The sequence below is a fragment of the Aquila chrysaetos genome, chromosome 6, assembly GCF_900496995.4.
Source record: "Aquila chrysaetos chrysaetos chromosome 6, bAquChr1.4, whole genome shotgun sequence".
Classification (NCBI taxonomy): Eukaryota; Metazoa; Chordata; class Aves; order Accipitriformes; family Accipitridae; genus Aquila; species Aquila chrysaetos.
Genome location: NC_044009.1, coordinates 42,351,981 through 42,370,219, shown reverse-complemented (window position 1 = coordinate 42,370,219; position 18,239 = coordinate 42,351,981). Strand labels below are relative to the sequence as shown.

Sequence of the window (18,239 nt, the reverse complement as noted above, 5' to 3'; positions counted from 1 at the left end):
GACAATGTCTAAAGCCACATAGGCTAATCCCTAAGTATACATGAAATAATTTCTCATTTGAAACAGGCCACCACAGCCCAATCCTGCCAGGCACAGCAACAGGACTGTGCACTTGTTTATTTCCAAGTCCCCTGGAATTTCTCAAAGATAATGTAATGAAGCAAGTGGGACTAACCACCTCAGAAGCCTACGGTGCCTCACGTGACACTCAGCTACAAGCTCGTTGCAAAGGCCTCCCAACGGCTATCACATTACAGCATGTAATCATGTTAGCCAGAGATGTCTCAGCCTCAGGAAACATTTGCCTTTCACTGGCTTTTGTGAGATATCTTGAGAAGACCGTGTCTTCAAGTTCCTTCTATGTTTTTTCCTCTCATCTACTGTTCTGCATCATGTTTCTAAACAGAGTAAGGCTATTTGGTTAGCTTGCAGCTGCCAATATATAATGCTCAGACTGCTTTAGAGGGGTATAATTTCCAGTTTGTCCAAGGCATATACCTGCCCTCCATTACATCGGAATTTGAACACTTCACCATCCTGAATAGATCTACCCCATAGCCATGGCCTATGTGATATGAGATGTATTACCCCTACTTTACAGAGAGGGAACTGAAGAGTGCAGAAGCTAAGTGATGTACCCAAGACATGCCAGACTGTGGAGGAACAGAGGTGAATTCCATCAAACTTACCTCAGCTTTCCAAATACCTGCCCATCCTTTCTCTCCCTCTTCCACTTTTCTGGAAAACACCACTGAACTAATATACCAGAGAGTCTCATAAATAACAGCAGAAATGGAAAGGAAGTGCGGTCATCTTCTCCATAGCCATGGAGCTATGGTTTAGTCAGCTATGTTTAGCTAACTAAACATAGCCAGCCCTTGCTGTCATAGAAAAGCTTTCTTCACTCAAGTTGAGGCCAACAGCTCTGTGGCATTTAACACTTAACAAAAATAAGGAGAGACAAAGATATCAGCTTCAGGGTGTTTCCAGTATCGGGTGAGATCTTCAGAAATGCTTGGTGTTGGCCTAAGACTGCTCCCACTGGGAATTTTAACCTCCCCATCAATAGAAGCAGAATTGTAGCACTTTCCTTTTCAAAATCCTACTGAGAATCCTCCTCGGTTTAAAAATGCGTTAACTTGATGCGTATACACAAAATACCTTTGAACACTGTGGACACACATGTACTTCTGAGCATTAATGGAACACTGTCAAACATAAAAGCCATGAATCAAGTCATGTTGTTCTTACTTAGATAATATCCTGCTGCAGTCAATAGTTGTTGCTTGAGAAAATATTCAATACAGAGATGGAACACTGGCCTCCAAGTGTTTAATGGGGGAAAATATTTCCAGTTATAAAAAGCAGAAAGAAAACAGCTCATTCACTGTTCATTTTCCCAGTTTCTGAGGGATGACTATAAATATACAGTATTTGCATTTCTCCTTTTGGACTGTGAAGAACATATTCTAGACAGTTTTGTTACCAATAGTAAATTTTTATTCCCTCACTTTCAGGCCACTGCTATGATGGTTAGGTTGTTAACAGCAGCAAAACGTTATGTTTTAATAATTTTTTGGAAACCTCTTTAGCTGAGAATTTGTAAAAAACGTTCCATTTAATATGATCTGAATTAGCGTCCAGTTTCACTTAACAGCACCCTTTCTGAATGATCCTCTTCCAATAGTATTTGGAGCAAATGCCAAAGCTAGCACTATTTTTCAAAGTCTACTCTACTGTAGGGTTTTTCACACATTACCACTACAACAGCTCAAACACCAGTCCAGCTCCCTGGGGAGAAGGCTGTTCCTTGCTTTTATTTATAACACTTAGTATACTTTTAAATGCATTCACCCTCTGCTTATGGCACAGGTTTGGGACACAAACATCTTTGTTGAAATACAGTATGAATACGGCTTTGCTGCATTTGTCCCTAACACACTTATGTTCATCTCTGCTGAAAACCATTACAAGTTTACTGACTCCAACATGTGCTGTACCTAATTACATCTAGATGAGGTGAGTTCACTAATACATTGATCAGATATAAATATACTGCATGGTGAAAAGGGTATAGGCTGAGCACTAGACTTTGGAGAAAAAGAGTGCAGATTGGCCTCAACAGAGGCTCTGGCCACACTGCACAGAGAGTAAAGGATGCAACGGTCCTGCAGCAGTCCCTTTGTATTGCACAAGGTTCTCCAAAGGCAAAGGGGATTTTCTGCAAGGAAGCTGGCTGGATGTGGAAGGAGGCACACACAGTGTTTCCCCTGGGCTGTGCCAGGCACTGTTGGCATACAGTGATGCTTCCCTGAAGCATTCATACCTAATTTTGGACACATTTGCATAAACATGTCATGCACAAGAAGCCTGACGCATTTTAAGTATGGTGAAATTTTTGTTCACCTCTTTTTCTATCTTTGTCCACTGAGTTCACAGCTAAGTGTCTGGTGTTTAAAAACAGGTGCAGTTTATGATAGGGAAAATACTAATGGCTTTATCCCTGCCGTTCTAGAAGGAAGGCCTGGTGCTGAGAGATTTCCAGCTCACTTTTGCAGATTTCATAAGTTTAGATACATTTCAGATAAGCAACCACATTTGGGAGTTAACCTCACTTGCCTTGAACTCTAGAGTTTGACGTATTCATGAAAGGATTGTCATCTACTGTCCGATGAGATATAAACACAGCACAGGCCAAATAAGCTAGAGGTTAGTTGTTTGGTGAGGGCCTGCTCTACTTTAGTTCTGTTCATTTGCTTAAAGTGCACTTAAATCATATCAGTTGTTGTTACACATACCAAATATTTTCAGGTACATCTATTTCTCTACAAGAGCTGAACTAAAGCTATGTTGAACCTGAGAGCTTCATCCTGGTTGGCACTATAATGCTGCACTGCTTGCCTGCTTCGTACATTTTCATCCTAAGCTTGTTCTCTTGTTAGTAAGATCTTCAGAGTACAGACCTTTATTTCATTTGTTTGAAGCGCTTTGTACTTCTTTGGCATGACATAAACCTGGATCAGGCAGGGTGAGAATCCAAGACAGAATTAAGTCTCATGATGAAGAAATGCATATAATGTCTCCTTGTCCTGCTACCCCCAGCCAGATTCCCAGCCCTTCTGAGATCTGGCAGGATCTACCAGGAGCACAGAATCTAGCTACATCTCCAAACTGGCATCAGGATTCAAAACTTTGGAAGAAGGTAAGAGCTAATGCAACCGTAGAAGGAAATTTTTGCTACCAGAAGGACAATCATGGCTGTCCCCTTTTCTGAAATCGCATACCCATGGAAGGTTTTCTATGGCATCCCAAAGAAGGTGACACCAAAAATGGCTAATCCCTCCAGAGGGGAGATCCCATGAAGAATCTCTCCTCTGCATCTGTGGAAATTAGTTCCTGTCAAACAATAATAGCATGAGTTCCACAGAAAAATAATCTATGAGTTATAAAATTATATGCTCTCTGAAATGTTAGGGTTGTGTGGCATTTTTTCTGAACATTGTATTAGCCCCTGAGAGAATTGTCATGTGCAAACCCTTGAAATTCTCAGTGATCTGCTAACTGGCATTACATATTTCTGCCCTGTTTCAAGCACAAAACCAACTTCCATCTCAAATCTCTTAATAATCTTTCTATATTAATCTTTGCATAATCACCTATTTCAATCATGAAATCTGCAAACACAAGAAAATGAAACTGCACCCTTCAGGTTTCAGAGTGGAAATGGCTGTAATATATGCTTTTGGAGTGCATTTTAGATGGAACCAGGAGGCTTTCATATATCTTCTGTTTCTTGCAAATAATAAAAAAGAAACACAATTATGGAAAAGAAATAGACTAGCAAAACCCATACAACAATCCCTACCACAATTCAGAATCAGAGGTGATTGCTCTCTTATCCCATGGCAATATTTACTAACAGGATTCCCCATAACTTTGGTTCATTAATTGTTAACAGTTTGATATTCTGTAGCAAGTTGAAAAAAATGGTTTATGAAAAAGCTGATGTGAAATTTGTCTGTTACATTTATCATGCTTTTCTTTGCATTTCAGACCAACAAGTGACAAAACGTCAGGATCCATTTCCATCTCTGACCCAGGTAGCAGATCTCAGCCAAGATTCTATCGTGTCTCCAGATTAATGCATATGAAGGCATCGCTGCATTGGAAATCCACTATCCAAACACAGCTCTTTCAGCAAACTGCCTAAGAGATTTCCTTAAAGTTGAAACAAACATTATTTTGCCCATAATCTTTGTGCCAGAGAAGTGCTTCGTCAACTGTTCTCTCCAAGTCTTTTTAACCCAGAGCAGGAGTTGCCCTGATTCTCAACATCAGAGAGCATTGGCTGCATGCAGTTTGTGCTTGGCCTCACGCTACACAGAAAATAGCATTGCAGTGCTCAGTATGAACCAACGAAAGGGCCCCAATTCTGGTGTGAAAGTATTTGACATTTTTTTCCTAATTAAAAATAAAGAAATAATTAAATGAAAAAATACTGAATAATGCATCAGTTAATTCTTGGACTGATACAAGGTTAGAGGCAGCAGAACAGAAATATTTTGCCTTTCTTATTTATGATATGTATTGCAACCTCAAGAAGTCTAATATCTTAGTTACTTAGAAACAAATTAGAATGGAATGCAATAGGATAGTTCAGTCGGAAGGGACCTACAATCGTCATCTAGTCCAGCTGCCTGACCACTTCAGGGCTGACCGAAAGTTAAAGCATGTTATTGAGGGCATTGTCCAAATGCCTCTTAAACACTGACAGGCTTGGGGCATCGACCACCTCTCTAGGAAGCCTGTTCCAGTGTTTGACCACCCTCTCACGAAAGAAATGCTTCCTAATGTCCAGTCTAAACCTCCTCTGGTGCAGCTTTGAACCATTCCCACGTGTCCTATCACTGGATCCGAGGGAGAAGAGACCAGCACCTCCCTCTCCGCATCCCTTCCTCAGGGAGCTGTAGAGAACAATGAGCTCACCCCTCGGCCTCCTTTTTTCCAAACTAGACAAACCCAGTGTCCTCAGCCACTCCTAACAGGACATTCCTTCCACCCCTTTCACCAGCTTTGTTGCCCTCCTCTGGATGCATTTAAGGACCGTACCATCCTTCTTAAATTTAAAAAAAAAAAAAAAAAAAAAAAAAGGAAACGTACCAATCATATGTATTTGTGTTTTCACTGATTCTTCCCCACATTTTTAAGGCATTAATCATTTTAGTGCAGCATTTTGGTTTCAACCCAAGTGCATTTTCAGAAAATGATTCCACGTAGTTTTCCCTCTACTCCTAGCAACTACACTTGTAACTAGTTTATTGCTGCATGTTTCTAGGCGGATTACATCAAAAATAGCTGTGTCTAATGGTGGTCCAGGGCAGAGTTTGTGCCCTAAATATGGACAATTTTTTTCCAGAACAATCTCCCCTTGCACAGTATTTTACAGCTGTTTATTATATTTGGGAGGTTTTCACGGTAACTGTCTCCAATATCTCCAATGTGTTGTGAACCATGCCAATCAGCCAGGGAAAGACGTTTGGTTGTACACATCAGGAGAAACATGAGGTAGGGGAACAGGGCAGGTGATCAGATACATTATCGCATTAAACACAAACTACATACCCTAGACACTGCACTTCCCAAGTATATGTTTAGATATGCTGAAGAGGAATGAGGCAGCACTGGTCTGCCTTATTCTGTATTAATCAAGTTCTGGGGCTGCGAATGGCAGTTCCAGGCAAAGGTTCCTCATATTGATTCAGAGAGCTTTGTCGCCTAGGTTTTACCACGTAAAAGGCATGGAAGAGATAGCATCTCTAGAGGCCAGTAAGTACTGACTAGAGAGAGAACTTAGATGACTAGCTTAGATCTGATCATCTTGACTAAAAACTAGTGATGTGAATTCCATCTTATGCCTGCAGGCTGAAGCTTAGGAGACTTATTAGGCTTTCTCTGATGTGATACCTCCTTTAAGTTCTTTAAGAGTCGTGACTCGACTCTTCAACACCAAAGATGAAATCTCAGTATTATCACTCCTGCTGTGAAGATGGGATATCGAGACAAAGTTCAAAGCCTGATCCATCTCTCACTGAAAACAGTAAAAAGGATCTTACTGACTTCAGTGAGAACTGGGTCAGCCTCCTAGCCATTTACTCAAGATCGCAGGAGGAGATAAAAAACGGCGAAGGGCTAAAAACAGAACTCTGGAGGCCTTGTACCCTTCCTTGTTCTGCCCATAGTCAGTGGGTAGCATTCCTCCCTGCAGAAACTACAGCACAATTCACATTCGCAGAATGATAATTATGGAGCTGATTCTGCATTTCTTCTCAATCCTTATAAACTATTGTTATCCTTAATTATGAAGCTCAGTTACTGCTATCAGATTCTTTGCTCAAGCCACTTTGTTAAAATTAGCTCCAGTTTTTTGTTTAGGTTAAGCGATCTCACAGTCAGGCTTTTGTGGAGAATTATATCTTCAGTAACTTGATATTCTAAACCTAAAATGAGTGACCACAATGAAGCATTTCTTTGATAAATAAATCTGGGGTTTAAGGAAGCATCCATCTTTGTCAAAATTCCTCCTCCCTTAAGAAGGGCAAAGGCTAAGTGCATATGATGATCTAATGTAAGACGTGATTTTATTCAGTTTGAATTTCACATAATCAAATCAAGACCTATATTCTTACTTGTGCTCTATTGCTCTAATTCAAAACAGACTCACCAGAAATTACAGCTACAGAAGTTAAAGGCAGAACACCTCTCTGAGGTCATGCAGACACTTGCTCTGTCAGTACAGGATTGTTCCCTACTGTACACTAGAACAGAAACTTCTTCAGACCTTTTTAAAAAATATCCAGGTTAATGAAGTTTCCAACAACTTCTTCTGCAGACTGTTCTTCCCTTAAATATGGCAGTTCATCTTAAGTTTTTCTTGTCATAGTTTTGCCCCAGTTCTCCTTGCACTGTCCTTCCTGAAGTTTGAGCTCTACAAATACTACAGCCTGTTATATTCATCTTTTGATGAAAACGTAAGAACATGACTACCTTTAAATGAATGAATCACATCTGTTTAACAAATGAGGGTCTAAGATAAGTTTGTGAGTGCAAGCATGTGTGAGTGTGTGCCCAGGTACCAACCACTTGACAATTTCAACAAAATTACTACTGTTGTCAGAACTGCATCTATTTGCAAACACTGTCTACGAACCAGAGTGCCTGGAATGTCACCTATGCTTCAGCAGACCAGCACTGCATAGAAAACCTCTCTCCCAGCTCCTGGAAAAGTTATCTTTGCAGCTGGTACATGGGGTTGAAGGGTCCTTACGCCTCTTGTCTCCCATTGTGGGACCATGGTTCATTCACAGTGTTTTAAATTATTTTTCTTCAAACATTTTCTGGATGAGCATCTGTATTCACTGATCCATTGTGACTTTTCTCACTGACATTTTCCGGGGAGACCTTATTGCGGCCTTTCAGTACTTAAAGGGGGCTTATAAGAAAGATGGGGACAGACTTTTTAGCAGGACCTGTTGTGATAGGCCAAGGGGTAATGGTTTTAAACTAAAAGAAGGTAGATTCAGACTAGAGATAAGGAAGATATTTTTTATGATGAGGGTGGTGAAGCACTGGAACAGGTTGTCCAGAGAGGTGGTAGATGCCCCATCACTGGAAACACTCAAGGTCAGGTTGGACAGGGCTCTGAGCAATCTGATCTAGTTGAAGATGTCCCCGCTCATTGCAGAGGGGGTTGGAATAGGTGACTTTTAAAGGTCCCCTCCAACCCAAACTATTCTATGATTCTATGATTTGAAGCTTAGCTCAGTTCAGGAACATCCACAAATTTGGGGAATGTGAAGTTTGTTTCCATTTCAGATGGCCAAGAGGCCATATATAATACCATGCTGATACTAATTATTACTTTACACCTCCAGTTAATTCCACAATTTCAGTGAATTATATAAGCATAAGGGATTTTTCAGCATGAATGAGAGATAAACAGTTCCCAGGAATGACAAGGTGGATATGACACAGCATCCTCACTAAACATTGCCAAGAACCAGATATTTTTCCATGTATCGTTATTTTTTATTTACGATTTTCCGTCAGGGTTCACATTCAAACTGAGATGAATTTATTATTTGAATTTAAAAGAGTGACACTTACACATTATATCAAATGCTGAAACCCCAGATAAATTGTTTAAAAGCTACCTTAGACCTTCAAACTAATACATAAGCAAGATTAGAATTAATAGCTGGAAATACATTAGCTAAAAGAATTCTTTGTGCTATTTCATATTGAATGCTTACTTTAGATTAAAAAAAATTCACCTATGATATATTTTATTATATCAACTGTTCATCTCAATCAGGAGTGCAGTCATACATCAAGTAGAGAATACTCTTATTACCGCAATCACGCTAATTAACTTCGGTGTGATCCCAACCATTATTCACTGAAATGCCAGTGAAACATATAGTGAAATAACGTCTTAAATGCCATCTAATATTACACACCACATTCAATATTAATAAGTATGCAAAGACATAGATGCACACATGCATGCACATACCACATACACACAAAGATCAAGCTAACTTTTTAGCTCAGTGTGGTCAGCTCAACTATCACTGAATTTTTCTACCACCACTAAAGAGTACCACCTAAGCAAGGACATGACTTTGAATGCGACCAGAGCTATTTTCTTCTAAGAAATGAGAATGCTGAAAAGCATGTTTGGCAAAGATCTAGACTTTTCAAACCTCTGCTTAGTTGTTTGGGTTTTTTTTAAATGTTGCAAGATTTATTTATTTTTGTTGCAAGGGGGAAGATGAGGGATTTCATCTTTTTGTAGGCAGAAAGACTACACCCACCAAAGGTTCCACCTGGAGCCTGGCAAACTTCCCCTTTCCTCCCTATTTTATTTTAATTAGTGTATGTGTGCAGTCTCCTCTATTAAATAAACCGCTAAACATTTGCTTAATATGACATAAGTAAATAGTCCTACCTTTCCAGGAAAGCAAATTGCACACTTCATGTTATAAGGAGGGCATATCATTGCAGGATTTACACTGGAGTCTGACACACATCCTTGAAGAAGCTGCAGTTTAAACTACCTGAAATACATGCACCTTTACACTTTGTGAGATGTGATTTAAGAAGTTTTGATCTGCAAAACTCCACACAGGAACTGGAAGAACATCCCTTTGGCACAAGAATGAAGTTTTAGTCCCACAAAGCCAATCTTCGGTATCTTTCCTGAGACCAAGACAGGTTGTCAGCTGAGAAAGAAGTGTTGCCCCAGGAAGGCTCATACAGTGGGTCTAATAAACAACCAACTGTGTTTACAAACTAAAGAACCATCAATGGAAACAATTTGCAAAGACTGCATTGAAAAAACTTGGCAGTTTTAACTGAGGTGGTCTCACAGCCCTTCAAAGCCAGACGTTATATCTCCATTTGGCACCTTAAGGTACCCTAAATAGAAACAGTATCTACCTGATATGTAGGCTTATTTTGTGCTTATAGGATTTATTTTTTTTTTCTGTCACCCTACTGCTCTTCCAGGAGAAGCCTATCTAAACAGCATATTAAAATGAGATGATGAAATACTCCTCTTGCTGTTTCAGTATTTTCAATATTTTATGGACTGTAAAAGGATCTAGAAGAATTAGGGAAGATACCTGAAATTGATGATTATTGACCAGGTTTTATCCTAGTATTTGATCCTTAGTAATATCCATGAAAAGAGCTTGATCCCTTCTCTTTGAGGACATCATTGCACAGTAACAGGCATGTGAAAGTGAGCAACAGCAAGGAAAGCAGAACAATGAAGACAACATAACAGACTGAGATGCCATTATACAGTAGTTCTGTTATCAATCATGAAACCAAACTGGTTCTAAGGCCAAAAAATAGTATCATTTGACGTTGGTTAGTATTATGGAGCACAGTGAGTGTACCAGTAAAACAGCATTATCGCTGCACAATGATTTGATAATTGGGTAATTAGCAGAGCATATGAATGAGAGCTGCTCAAGTGACTGTAAGGTAACTGAGCCTTTCAAACTCAGCAAAGGTGAGGAAAGCACTTTTTTGTGTGGAAATGACAAGGGAGCACAAGAAGGCAAACTGTCAGGAGTGAAATGCAGCATTTTGAAAGCTTCTTAAATGATAAGTATCATCAACAAGCCCAGATAGTTCACAGCAAAGCTCCACAACTTCTTTATGATAGGGGGAAAAGGGAAGGCAAGTGGAGAAACAAAGAAACATGTGGCAGCTCCAAGGTGAGCAGCAATCTGGGAGGGCACAGTATTGTTTTCTGTCCCAAAGGCTCAGCTCACATCTTTTCTAAGCCCTGCAGACATGAGTGCAATCATGACAGCTTTATCAAGTCCTGTCGGTCTCCCAAATTAAAATAACTTCAGGCGTTCTGGGTTTAATACAACGCTCACAGTTTGGAGATTTCAAAGACACAGCGATGACAGTATTAAAAAGGCTTCGGACTGGCTGCAGCACTGGCCAAAGTCAGTACCAAATACACCTGGCAGCACTGCTGCCTTGAAAACAGAGACAGAAATAAACCTATGAGGATGGAATTCTATAAAGTGCTTGGCTTTGTTTCTAGTGTCTAGGGTTTTATGAAACCTGCTTTAAATAAGACAGCAAAGCATTTCCTCTCCCCATTTCCCCCACAGCCACTACGCTGACTCAGCTGTGCCTTTATTTCCATTAACGTAGAGACAGGTTATAACATCTTTCCTGAAGTACGTTTTGAGTGACACGGGACTGTTTACAGAATGAGATAAAGTTTAACAGATTAAACTTCAGCAAAACTTCGACCCAAATTCTCCAGAGCTTTCAGCTTAAGAATTCCTATATAGCCAAATATAAAGACTAGGCAGTCTGGAGCACAACACAGTACTGCATATACATCACATAACAATCATAATTTCTTTCTGTCTGGTAATATGTGACAAAAATGCAACACAGGCTGCTGCAAAAAGGTAAGTCTACCATGAATGCATCATTTGCCATAAGTAAAAGGCCACCTCTGACAAGCAAACTGATGTTTGACAGAAAAAATATGGAGGAAGATACACCAGTCTTTTAAGCAGGGTCAGTGCACTGCTGCTACCTCAGGAAGGATGCAGAGATTTAATGAAATTTTTGCTGCTGCTCATTTGAAACACAGATTACATCCCTGAAAAACTGCATTGCATCAGCTCCTGTGCACCGCCCCCAGTAGGAGTGGTGCCGGAGATGCTCTCAACGAGGGCATCATGTCTTGTGGTGCAACTGAGCTGGTGCCATATATTAGCACTCTCTATATTCCCTCTAGACTCAGAGGGAAGCAGGGAGTCCCTTGGTGTTCTCCTGGATCTCTTCTACTTGCTCAGTAAGTTTAACTTGCAGCAAAGAATCACTTAAAAATTGGTCTTTCCGTCCAGAGTAAACCTCACACTTCAGCACACTGCCTGACAGAGACAAAACACATGATGAGAATAAAACACCAACACCTGTGTTTTGTTGACAGTTTGGATATTTCCATTTGGCAGGAGGAGGTTTCTCAACATACCCTGTGAACAGGAATGGTAACACACCAGCTGCCCACCACTCAGATAACCTCCGTCCCCATTCCCCTACTCTCTGGACCTCAGATAATTTGATGGCAAATGCCCCTCTGCTATTTACAAGAATAAATCAGCCTCCCCAGCTTCAATTAAAGTTGAAGTAACTTTTTACTTCATCTCCTTGTTCCAGCTCAGTGTCCTTAGGAGCAGGTCAGCAAGATGGTCCCTTTGGATTCAGAATCTCTTCACTGTCAACATTAATTCAGCTCTCCGTCATGGTTTACACATTGGAATTTGTTTCAAATTAGTAGAAACCATTCTCTGAATCTTACTAGATTTATAAACCAATTTTTCACCACTGTTATGTCCCTGACATGTGAACTGTCTGTACGGCTTATCCATCAAATTAGTTCTTCAGAGGTGCCACTAAAGCAAAACAGACTAAGGGCTTTCTCTCCCCTAAAATTTAAAAAGATTAAAACCTTCTCTAACGGCTAGTGAGATGTACTGCATAATTATAATGAGGAAAAATAAAAGGGGTTTTCACTAGCCTGGAAGTAATAAACCATTTTATTTATTTATCTATTTTACACCAGACTTATTCATATACTTTAGAAAAGTTCCAGACAGGAACTAACATTTTTCATGTTGGTCAGAAAGCATTAATATGCGGCGCATTTTAAAAACGCATTTTACCGTGTGAAATTCAATTCAGGTTATCCATAATCACAACAAAGATTTAGAAAGATAACTTTTTAAACAAATTTTTTTATTTCTGGCTCTTATTAAATGGCCACACATGACCTCAGATAAATATATCTTAATAATGACTTACAATGAGAGATCTGGTACAGAACAGTATTCCCACCAGAAATCTTCATGCTATAAAATGTATTGATTTTTGGCCTGTAGCAGATCTCCAAGAATATTGCAGGCATATGAGATACTGCCTCTATAGTCAACATCTGTCAAATTTTTTACTATAAAAAAAACCTGAGAGCTTTTTAGTGTATCTTTATTTAATGTTGCTGAATCCTTCCCTCTCCCTATCCAATCCCCCTTCCTCCAAAAATCCCAAATCAGGCCCCCAAAGGATAAGACTGGACATAACATGAGACAAAAACAAAGATCAGAGAAATTTTCTTTGAGTTGTCTTTTGATCTCTCTCTGCCTGCTATCCCGGTGTCCCAGTTTTGTGCCAAACCCCAAGAAGTAGGATCTGGCACCTGATCCCACCCCTAGAGGCATGCCCAGCAGGTCCAAGCAGCAACTCACATTCCCCTCACCATTCTCACCCCCAAACAATCCCTATCCTAGCACACAAATCAGGTTCTGCTCTGTGCTCTGAAGCATCTTCTTTTTTTTTCTGTCCCACATTTACATGCGACTACAAGAAAACTAAATTTACAATGGTTAAATGACCTAGTGACCCAATTACCAATCCCAAGGGGAAGCACACACTCTGGTGAGTTGACTGATATTTCAGCGTGGCTGCACAGCCCTGGCTGCGCTGTGAGGCTGCTTTGCTCCCATTTGGTTTTCAATGCATGACAGAGGAGCAAAGCAGGAACGGAGCCCATCACTTGGTGCGCACTGAGGAACTGTTCTTTGGCACAGATAAAACTATGAATCCTTTGGGAAAGGGCCTGGAACTGGGAGGGACAGCTTGCCACCCCACCAAACCAGAAATGGTTACTTTTTACAAAGGAGGAATGGTGTGAATGCACTCCTGGCTGGGCAGTATTTGTTTGAGCCACTTTTGTGGTGGGAGCAAACACCTACCTCTGATTTTAAGCAGGACTCAGCTGGGTCCATTTTTAGTCTAAAACAAACCCCAGAAAGTTTGATACTTTCAACAGAAAGTAATACTGAAATTGTACTAGACCTCTCTCCCCCGCTGCAGAGCACTGCAGGTTTTAAGTCCTTCCTGCACTCATCTTTGATGCGTGGGCATTGACAAATCCAAGTTATGATTGTCAGTATAAATCCTGGCCACAGGCAAAACAACCAGGAGCCAGTCACCAAAAACTAGTGCTCTCAGCCATCTCCGTGCAGAAACACCCTTCATTTCACCGAACGCTCAATGCATTTGCTTCAGCTCTCAGGTTGACATATTTAAAATGAAGGCTGCACTTTCCACTCCCTGATATTAATGAGTCGCAAACGCCCTTTTATGCTGTGCACTTTTGCAATGAGCCCTAATATTACTCTGGGGGAGGCAAAAGCAGGTTCTGCTCTCCGTTTACTGCATACCTATGGATCTCACTAATGTCATGAGGAGTTACCTACACTGTGCAGAAAAAACAACCCTTATGCATTGAACAAAACTAATAATAATGAGGGTTGCATGTTAATAGGACATGGTGTCATTGTTTTGGAGCATATATTGGTTTCTCTTGTATTAGCTGCATGCTAATATAGGCAACCATGCTAGACGAACACATGTGCACGTACTCACTGACAGTTCAGGAACACCTCCTGTCTCAGTTCCTGACTTCTTGCAAATTCTGCTATTTCTTTCTCCCCAAACAAGCCTCATTTTAAGCGTAGTGACATGAGAAGGCCAATTCTGCCTGCTTTTCTCATGTCAATCTTAGAATTTTTCTCCCTAGCTCAGCAAAGGAAGAGAGGAACCTGCGCTTTTGCATGTAGTAGTGCTCTGAACCAGAGGACACTAAACAAAGATGCCTAGATGCCTCAAACCATATGCCATTTCCATAGTGACACAAACCAGTGCTTTCTTGGGCTTGGTTATGCAAAACCAGACCTCACAGACCACAGTTATGGAGGGCAATATTAATGGCTGGATTCCACAGCCATTGAATTGGATTCTCCACTCTTTAGAACAAGTTAATTATAAGCAAATTCTCTGAAAGCGGAAGTGTGATTCTGTTCTAAATCTTGTGCAGCAGAGTGATCAATTGGACCCAGTTAGTCTATTCCCAAAACATTTGCACAATGATAATGAATACCTAAAACCTGTCCTTGAAAATTATTTTGCTCTGTTACTGAATACAAATCTCTTTGATATTGGCTTAATCTACATGAACTTTCCTTTACCAAATGTCTGCAAAGTAGCATATTTGTGATTTGCAGCAATGTCATAATACAGTTGCTGTGGCTAATGTTTTGCCATTCTCCTAAAGTTACCACTGGCTGGCCCAGAGGAAGAAGCACAGCCATGGGCAGCTCCTTCTACTGCCCTATGACAAAATCAGAAAGTAAAAATGTTGATCAGATTCATAGTGTCACTTTTTTCCCCCTGAGCCTCCCCGCTATCAATAGCTACAAGAAATTGAATTGAAGAGTACTAGTCCGTCATCATTACAAATGAGATTTGGACATTGCTGCAATTAATCTTCCTGAATCAATAGGTACAATTTGATAACCCACTGACCTGCCAATAAGGGCAGCACAAAGAAAAATAATCAGAGGGGATCAAAAGCCTTTAGATGACAATGGTTTTCACCAACATATACAGGTCAGTCAAAACAGCACAGTTCATCTAAGTAGGTATATTTCACAGAAATTGTCAATGGTAAATATCTTTTGTTTCAGCTGTATGTTTAGTCAGTTGAGACATCAGTACCATACTGAACATATTTGTATTATGCATGTTATATAACACATTTTCCAATGTTCTCTTTAAGAAATTTATGGCCTTGAAAAAACAATTTCCAGGATTTTTCTTTAGGAAATTCTGGCTGTCTTTTCTGATTCAAAAAGAAATGAATTAAAAAACTCAGAATTCCACACACAATAGAAATTCCATTTTCCAGAACCTCTAGAATTAAAAATACATATTTCTTAAATAGCTTCATTGTCTCCCAGTCTGCCATGGGAACAGCATTATACATTTATAGGCAAATTAAAGGAACATATTTTAAAGACACAAAAATAAACCTACCCAAATAAACCAGCGATAGGAAGCTAGCTCCTGGCAATTGTCAAAAATGTATTGTGTTGCCAAGCCTTGAGATTTTTATAGGGAGCATTTAGATTGTGAATCATGCTACAGGCGGTTTAATGAAAAGATCCAGCTGTCATGTGATTTTAGAAGAGAAGAAATAGGAAAGAAAATCACCTCCAGCTTGAAGAGAAATACACTGACATGCAAACTCAGAGACACGGCGTAACAGGCACAGCTCTTCACGTGATTGCCAGGAAGATTTCTGTGCCATTAAAGGACCTCTCTAAAACCAGGTTCCCCATTACCACTAGATCGCAGAGTACCAACAGCCACCAATACAATTACATTGCTTTCAGAAGATTAGTCAAGATGGTCTTCCAGCAACCCCTGCTAATGAAGTCTCCATGGGCATGTCTAGATCATGCAATGGAGCATGGTACTGATATCGACAGCATACTCTGAAGAGTATCACACGTCATCAGGGAAAACACGTCTTACATGACCTGCTTCTGACTTAGATCTGGCAGTCAAGTCCCCATAGCATTACATCTAACACAGCTATACCGCACAGCCCTTTCCAGCCTTTCTGGTTCCTGGCTCGGGCTGTGCAGAACAATTTCAGTATCTCTGCACTTGCAATGCAGATATGTCCCGAGTCACCCAGAAGCCGCTAGACTTCATGCAAAAAGTTATGTTATTGCTTCCATGATAAACTATCTGTCTCTTCAGCTATGATGTTAGAAGTTTTTAGATCCAGAAGTCCCAAGATAACCTTCACACACAACCCATATATATAGACAGTTTAATTTTTCTCTGCTGCTTGTGACTGCCAGATGCAGCCTGCTGCCAGCCAGAAGAAACCAAGAGCTCTGGAGCCCAGAGCTCCTGCAGCACGGTACAAAGGCCTGTGTAATCTGCTGCCAGTGGGCATTTTTTCCTCTTTGTGTAGAAGTGAATACATTTACATAAATGAAGTGAACAGGAAACTGTAGATTATAGCTTCAAAACTTGCTAATGACCATGCAAAGGATGATGAAGATAAGAGTAGGGCTAATTTTTTGTTGCCTGTCTCATGTTTTTGTTATTTTTAAAAAGATATGGCATTATTGAAACCACAGTTGTTATTGCTAACTTCAAGCATAGTTCTTACCAGGTTTAATTGCCTGCTTTCTCCCTGTTTTGGCCTCGTATTTCATCCTACATAGGATTTTAGTCACCCAACTCAAAGGGAAAAATCCAGTATGCCCAGTGAGCTATTCCTTTCAACAGCCAGGTAGGTAACAAAATTTTCAAAAGTAATAATGAAAAAAAAAGTCACCCTGGGACAATGCTCCCTAAGTGCTCATTATCAACATGGCCTCTTAATTTATGCCTAGCTGTTTTACATCAGTATTGAACTTCATGCCAAACTTTAGAACAATGACATCCAACAGAGCTGGAATTTCTATGGGAAAGCACTAGGTTTTTATCCTGAAGGCCAAACAAGTAGCTGTTTGCAATTCAGTTTTGGCCTGACTATTCCATTACCTCACATAGTTTTAAAGCAGTTCAAGTAAAACTATGTGGGACTGAGAGATCACAGAATACCATTTTTACCTGCAGAATTTCTTACTGAATCCACTGGATATTTCACATGACAAACAATATAATCATATTTTTCAACATATTTACACTTAAACTTCTTTTTATCTCCAAGAGCTTTTTGAAAACTCTGAACTGACAGCATTTTAGAAACAGTACAGTGGAGGAAGGGAATACTCTAGACAGAACACTGGAGCACAAATTGCTTCTACAGATGAAGAATATCACCTGATCTTTGATTTCTAGTAGATGATACAGGCCCTTGGCTTTCAAGGTCTCCTCTGAAAGCCTTCCCTTGCGGGAAATACATTTACCTCCCTGAGAAGAATAAAAGGAAGAGCTGAATCTTAAAGGAACTATATACATACACATAAGGTTAACTTTGGTGGTTTGAAGCCAGTGTTCAAGTGTTTAATCATCATCTTCCAAAAATTGTCTTGGCAAAAAGCAAGCATAGATACCCAAGAATAGGAAAACTGAATAGCTTCCCAAATGGCATACTGCAAAATTCAGCATTTTTGCTTGCATTTTGTCTGGCTCTCCTTCTTTGTAATAATTCAAGAATAGTCCACGGCATTGCATGTATACTTTGGCAAAATGGATCCTGTAAAACTTTCAAAGTCGGGAATACAGGATCCAGCCATGTACCTAAATGAAAACTCTTTTAGTCACAAGGCCTGAACCAAGAGCTGCCACACTGGACATACAGACAAACCCCCTGAACTTTGATGACCATAGCTTAGCCTCCAGTCAACCTTCTTATTATGTTTGATAATGAGGGACAAGTCCACACGTTTTGAACCAAGGCTGTTCAGAACACGTGCTTTGTTGCATGCCAGAGTTGTGATATTTTACCTTGTAAACATCAGTGCCTTTAGATTACCATGAAAAAAACACCAACTACTGCATGCAAACATGCATACATGTAGTAAATACAAAACTCAGTTGTAGCTGCGACCATAATGTGGCCCAAGAGCCGTGAAAGCAGCTCTACAGATCCGAGAGCAGCTTATCTCATAAACACAGATGACAACACCACCTTGCACTAAAGCATGGACAGCCCAGCTTTGCATTCAAAAAAAAAAAAACCAAAAAACAAAAAAAAAACCGGTGTGGTGTTTTTCTGGGTGACCTTGAACAACGTGGGTTTTGGCAGGGGTGAGAGAACACCAAGG

At 40.1% G+C, this 18,239-nt stretch overlaps 1 protein-coding gene across 14 annotated transcripts in view; it reads right to left on the bottom strand.

The window, feature by feature from the left end:
* The window catches only part of KALRN (kalirin RhoGEF kinase), a 532,819-nt gene that overhangs the window by 222,208 nt on the left and 292,372 nt on the right, over positions 1-18,239 (bottom strand). The gene's annotated exons all lie outside the window — the stretch shown is intronic.